Here is a 6,272-nt window from a genome sequence, read left to right as displayed (position 1 = left end):
CACTGGGAATGTTTTCATTAAAGGGTTTTGTTTTGCTTTTTTAATTAAAAGCAATCACTATTTAAGCACCAGCTTTTGTAACAAAATTTGGGATTTAAGAAACAAAACAAAACACCTTTTTTCATTTATAGTTTAAACCTCTGTGCAGCTAACAGTCACACATAGTAAATGCTAAAATGAAAAACACAAGTACTCAAAAGATGGGTTTGGACTTACCCAGTGCCAACAGCAGTCATGTCAGATTCTAGAGCTACGTCTGTCCCCGGAGCTCATGGCTTGTTCAGCCTTTTCCATCCCTAGCTCAACACATTCCACGTTGCGAAAGAACAGCAGGCAGTGCCTTTTATCTGAGGGACTGGCCAAAGCCTTGGTAGCAGAGACAGGCTTTGGTCTGTTGGAGATAAAAAGAACAAAGTTAGCGCTAGCCAAACTGATGCAGTCAGTGCGACTGCTGCTTCCGCCACCATGGGTTGGGTACTCAGGACTACACACTCCATGCAGTGGAGTTAAAGCCCTGTCCTGCTTCCCCAGGAGTTTGGGATTCTTGCTGGTTAACCCTTAGCTCCCTGCAAAGCTTGGAAGCTTCAGCAACTTGCCCCCCCACCCCAGTAAAATTCTCATAGAATTATAGCAAGTAATTGATATGTGTGAGTGAACTTCAGATGTGTTAACAGTAAAATGTGTACAGTACATGTTATATATACGTATATATATATATATATATACACACACCGTGCTGTCTATCTTGTTTGACTGTCCAAGGATGTCACATTCATCAAGGGTCCCAGTAAAAAAAAAAAAAAGAGGCAGATGAGGCATGCATCTTTTTGTATGTCGTCTTTTGTACTTCAGTAACTTAAAGTCAACTAGAATATTGCCATAGTATACAAATAGTTCTTCAAACAAACTTGCTCGGTCTTGATTACCTTTATGTAAAATAGCTCTAATAAACCTATTTTATTCTTATATTTCTTGCACTGCATTTATTTTCAGCTACCAGATAAATTTGCCTATTACATTCCTCTCAACAGGTAGGAAAAAACATAGCATGAGACCAGACAGAAGTGTATTTCTCTTCTCTGTGAAACAGCCTTAAAAGAAGCTGGAATTTGTATGGCAAGGGGTGTTACTGAGTCATTTTGTTGTAGCAAGACTGAGAATAGGGCCAGGAGCTCCCATCTCCATCCGTGATCTGTCTCTCAAGAGCAATACTTGAGCTGAACATGACAGCAGTAGAGGGGCTGCCTGCCAAGCTGCCAGGGAATGTGGTTGTCTGTGCTGCTTGCCCAAGACAGTGGGCCAGAGCCCTCCTGCCACATTAGGCCAAGCCTAGCTCATACTTCAGCATACACTGGGTCTGGGAGACTTTCTGCTCATACTGGCCATTTATAACTTAGGAGCACAGCCTTTTTTCCATCACAGCCTACAGCAGACATGGCAAACAGTGCAAGACCCGAGAGACTACCTTATAAATACAGCCTGCTAGGAAAGAAGCACTGCCCATCTGGTTGGTGCATTTTTTCCCTTTACTGAAAAATCATTGACTTGCTTTGTTTGTGTTTTTAATTAAACATCTAATCCTTCTTTGCCACCCTCCCCTAGCAGCAAGAAATGTAGTCTTTTTCTCACTGTGTCCATATTGCTCCCGCTACCAAAATCCCTGACTCCGGCAGTGTAGCCAGCAGGAGAGCAAAAGGTTTGTTTTTGTTTCTCCAGGAAGGACAACAGCCAGCTCATGCTGGCAGAGAGCACAGAGCACAAGCCAGTGAGTACAGCTGTAGTGAGAGAAGCCACCCAGCTTTCCAATAGCTTTACCTGACAACAGGCTTTGTCGCACTGCTGGTGTTAGAGGAATTAACCTTCATGGATTTCGCTTATGACAGCCAAGAATAAACACCTCTTGCAGTGCAGCATTCCAGGTAGAGCTTCAGCCAGAGAAGCAGACAGCAAGCGTAGCACAGGTGAGTGGCTATCACTGTTACCATTGCCAGTTTCTTCCTAGAGACATTTCTTTTTAGGAGGTGAAAGGGTGACAGTTACTACTAGGAAGGACACCAATATAAGGCCTGTACTTCTCCGGTAACTGAAAGCTCCACAGCCGGACTGAAATAAAAAAGTTTGCACCTTAACCGAATAGGCATCTTCAATTAGATTAAGAGCACGAAGATAAAATTAGCAAAGTAACAGATTCACTTGACAGCTCATAGAATTAATACACGCTGGTCTCAATACTATTCGCTTTCTACATGCTGTTTGACTTTAGAGGAGTGAGACTGAGCTACTGAGCCCGAGCACACTGAGCAGAAGCAGAGAAAGCTGTGGCAAGACACCGCCGCTGAAGCGCTGGAGGTACTGACCCCTTCTCCTCAGGCTGCTCCCAGCCGTTGCCTCCTGCTGGGTCTTTTTCTCCGATCACAAAAGGGGGCACCCAAAGCTTACAGTTATCTTGCCAACTGTTTCCATGGCTTCTCATGCAAGCTTTAGGAGCTGGAGARCTTTAAACTGTGTTAATTTTATTACAGCAGAAGCTGGATATTCTGTGTGAAATCCATACCTACTTGAGGTCTGCCAACTCTGGTTTTCCTGTCCTAAACACTGATTTTTTTTAATTATATGTAGAGAGATAAATGTCCCTATAATTAACATTTTATGAAGTGGCCTGAGAACATGCCCAGTCCAGCTATTTTTATTACCAGTATCCTTTAGACAGATATGCAGGGAGTATGAATTGCTTTGATGGCATATAGCTGGGGGTRTTACTACTCTGTGTATTAAGGAAGGTCATAATTTATTTTGTGAATGTGTATTTTCATATTGGTTACAATATATAGTTCAGTTAGGTGGCTTTTTGTATTTTAAATAGTTTTGCCTTTCAGACCATCTGTATACAAATTATTTTAAAATAACAAACACAACATTGACCAGAGTTTTAGCCATAATTAGGAAATGGGGATTTTCCACAATGCAGATTGCATGCTGCCTAGTTTCTGCAGGGGATCTTAGCCTGAACATCCCCCTGTAGTCTTTCCGCAGCACTGCAGGGCTATGGCGGCAGCAGTTCCAAAAACACATTTGCAAAACAAAAAGGCTGAAATAGGTCAGTGTGATGCTCCATTTGCTTTTTTAAATCCCAGATAAAGCAAAAAGGTTTCAATCCAAAATTCCATAGCGTGAGTCAGAGGCACGAACCAATAGCAACACAAACACGCCACCCCAAACAAAGAGAACGCCTTTCTAATAAGCCTCCGCAGCATTTACAATCAGGCATCACAAAAGTCTAAGCTTGCTGCTCTCCCGAGCAGCGGGAACTGGGACTTTTAGGTTTCTAAAGGCAAAAGTTAAAAGAGTAAGAGCAAAGGGAAAAAAAAAATAGAAAAGATTCAAAGGGAGCTGACAGACATAAGAACCAGGCAGAGGCAATAAACCCATGATAATTAGCATGAAAGAAAAGAGCCCATGAAGAATCAGCTCGACCAGAGTGAGAAAAGGCAAATGTGCTGTAAAGAGGGAATGTTTAGGGAAAAATGCGTAGAATTATTTTTGCTGTTTTTTTTTCAATTAGTATTACTTAAAACAGGTCAGAAAGTGAGAAAATAAGGCTAAAAATACAACATTTGTAATGCAACAGAAACATTTGCTGAACATCTGCACTGAAATTCAGTGTGAAACAAATGAAAAGTCTAGAAGAACTGAATCACCACAAAAAGTTCAAAGAATTCAAAAAGTTCAAAAGTCAGTTTAAAGATACCTGTTAGAATTCTAATTTTGCATTTGTAAGGCCTATGGCTGACAGCTATACATCACCCATAAATCAGTGAAAGAGTATTTTGAACCAGCTGAGAAGCTGAATAAATAAGACAGAAAGGTTCAGTAGTATGAAGAATTGTGGATAAGAGCTTGTAAGGATGTCATCAGCTTCTAAGCCAACAGGAATTTATACTCCTGTTTTGATCAGGACAAAGCAAGACATTTTAACATCATTTCTTCACAACTACCAGCTCCTGATGCACAGAGACACATTTAAGACGTTTAACTTGAAATCAGATGACTGAACAACATAGATATAAAGGGAGCAGGAATCTTGAATGAGTGCAGGACTGCAAAGAACTTGAAAGAAGGCAGAACAATGGAAAGTAAGGACTATGGGAAAGTATACCCAAAGGCTAATTTTATGCATAAGAGACTACTTTCCTTAGGCTGCCTCTACTGACAGAGGAGACAGGCTTCCCCAGAGCTCTAGTCAGAGCATTAGCCTAAACAGATGCTCTGAATCACTCATTTCCATAACCAGAGGCCTTTAAGGGTGTCCTCTTGGTCCACAAGACACCTTAAATAGAATTTATTGATTAACCTCAAATGTTCTTTCTCCATTAGAGCAAAAAAGAATGTGGCAGAACATGGTAAGCAAGACACTTCACCTGTTCATAATAAAGAAACATAAGATGTAAACATATGCCTAATCATGGCTGAAAATAGGACTTCAGCTTCTCAATAACTTCAGGGAACATTTTCAAGAATATGTAGTAGGTCAGGTCCTCAGAAGCACATGGTGAAAATGGTGGGACTACAAAGAAATGATCAAAGAAAGATCACAGAGAAACTCTGTCAGCAGTCTTTATACAAACAAGTTTTTGCTAAAGCAGAGGTTTGGTAAAAAGCCAGAGGGCTAAATCATTCAAGTTTTCATTTTGGTGTAATGAGACACAGCGTTTTCTTTAATTTTTCCCTCCTGAAGTTTTCAGGCAGTTTTTAAACCGGCAGCTTAAGCTCCGCCATACATGTTTCAGCAGTAACTATCTCCAGTATCCCTCTGCACGCTTCCTGCCTCTCAGGCAACACTTCCTCTCCTTCCCCTTCTTCTTCTGGTTCCCTTTTTGTTCTGCACTGTATGCTTCCATGACCTCACTGTATCTTCTTTCTGAGCCAGGACCATTCCCATTCACTCTGCCAGACTGCCTCTTCCACATCATTTGGGATGAAGGAAAAGGGTTCCGCAAAGGTCAGTATTGTGAACCTGATTGCATTATAATATGTTCTGCCTCAAAAATGAGCTAAATTCAACCAGACAGACGCATATATACAAATCATTAGCTTAATTTTAAGTTACACTCTCATCCTTTGCATCATGTCAAAATAAAGTGGGAACTGCAATCACATCCTCTTTCTGTGAGTCATGTTTAAATCAAAAGCAGCAGAAGACTCTCCTAGGGTGCATTAATGAGTAAAAAGGAATGAAACACCACTCCACTGTAACAACGGGTTACCACCCTCCTTTGTGGCAGGAATGACAGAATCAGTCCAGAGTTTTCCTCAGGACATCCTAATTTTCTTCTTTGTGCCAATGGTTAATTCCACAGCAACTCCACACTCTAAAACCCCGGAGCGTGTCAGCCTGTCGCAAAAACTGCACACGCTGCCAGAACCGCTGCCAGCTGGATGCTCTGGCGCCTGTTGTTCAGAGTCCCCCCAGCGTTATTGTCCATTTCAAACTTGCTGACTTTAAAGAAATTGCAGGAATCATCCAGGTGAGCACAGGGTGGCCTGGTGCACACTCTGTGCATTAGTTTCCCTTCAAATAAATCATGTAATGGTCTCTATTCCCTTCAAGTTAGCTGACTAATTTGAGTGGAAGTAGTAAATAAACAGGGAATTCCTAAAACCTAAACAAACAGCAAACACGCATATGCTACATCAAATCACTCTTCTCTGCCCAGCGCTCATGACTGGATTTCAAGATACATGCACATGCTGTTGGCTCTTCCGCTCAAACTCTGGAAGCTTTCTACTGTCTGATCCCTGGAAACAACTGGATGTGTGTCTAGCATTGGGTCAGCCAGTCTGTTCTCCCAAGTTGYTTTGGCTTAGAGGTGATCCATTAAAATCTAATGAAACACCACTGCACCTCCTATAAATGGAGAAACTTTAAATCATAGCAACTGGCAGACCAAACTCTCTTAGCTAGCTGTAATCAACAATTTACGGCAGGAATACACTGCATACAGGTCTAGAACTCAAAAGGCTCACAAAGCCTGTTCCCTAAACACATTGGTGTGACTTAAAAGAAACTCCAAATAGTGATATAAAACCCTACTCATATTCCATATGGTATTACTAGGCTTGGTATCTGCTGCAATACAATTAACTAAAAATGGATACCTATTTCTGATCATTTAGTAAAATTTTTAAAAATGTTTGCTTTCTTCTGGGACACGTGAAGTTACATGAAGGCAAAAAACAAAACAAAACAAAAAAACACAACCCAGACAATAAAC

The sequence above is a fragment of the Apteryx rowi genome, unplaced genomic scaffold (genome assembly GCF_003343035.1).
Source record: "Apteryx rowi isolate R43461 unplaced genomic scaffold, aptRow1 scaffold_118, whole genome shotgun sequence".
Taxonomy (NCBI): domain Eukaryota; kingdom Metazoa; phylum Chordata; class Aves; order Apterygiformes; family Apterygidae; genus Apteryx; species Apteryx rowi.
This window is presented reverse-complemented; position numbering follows the sequence as displayed.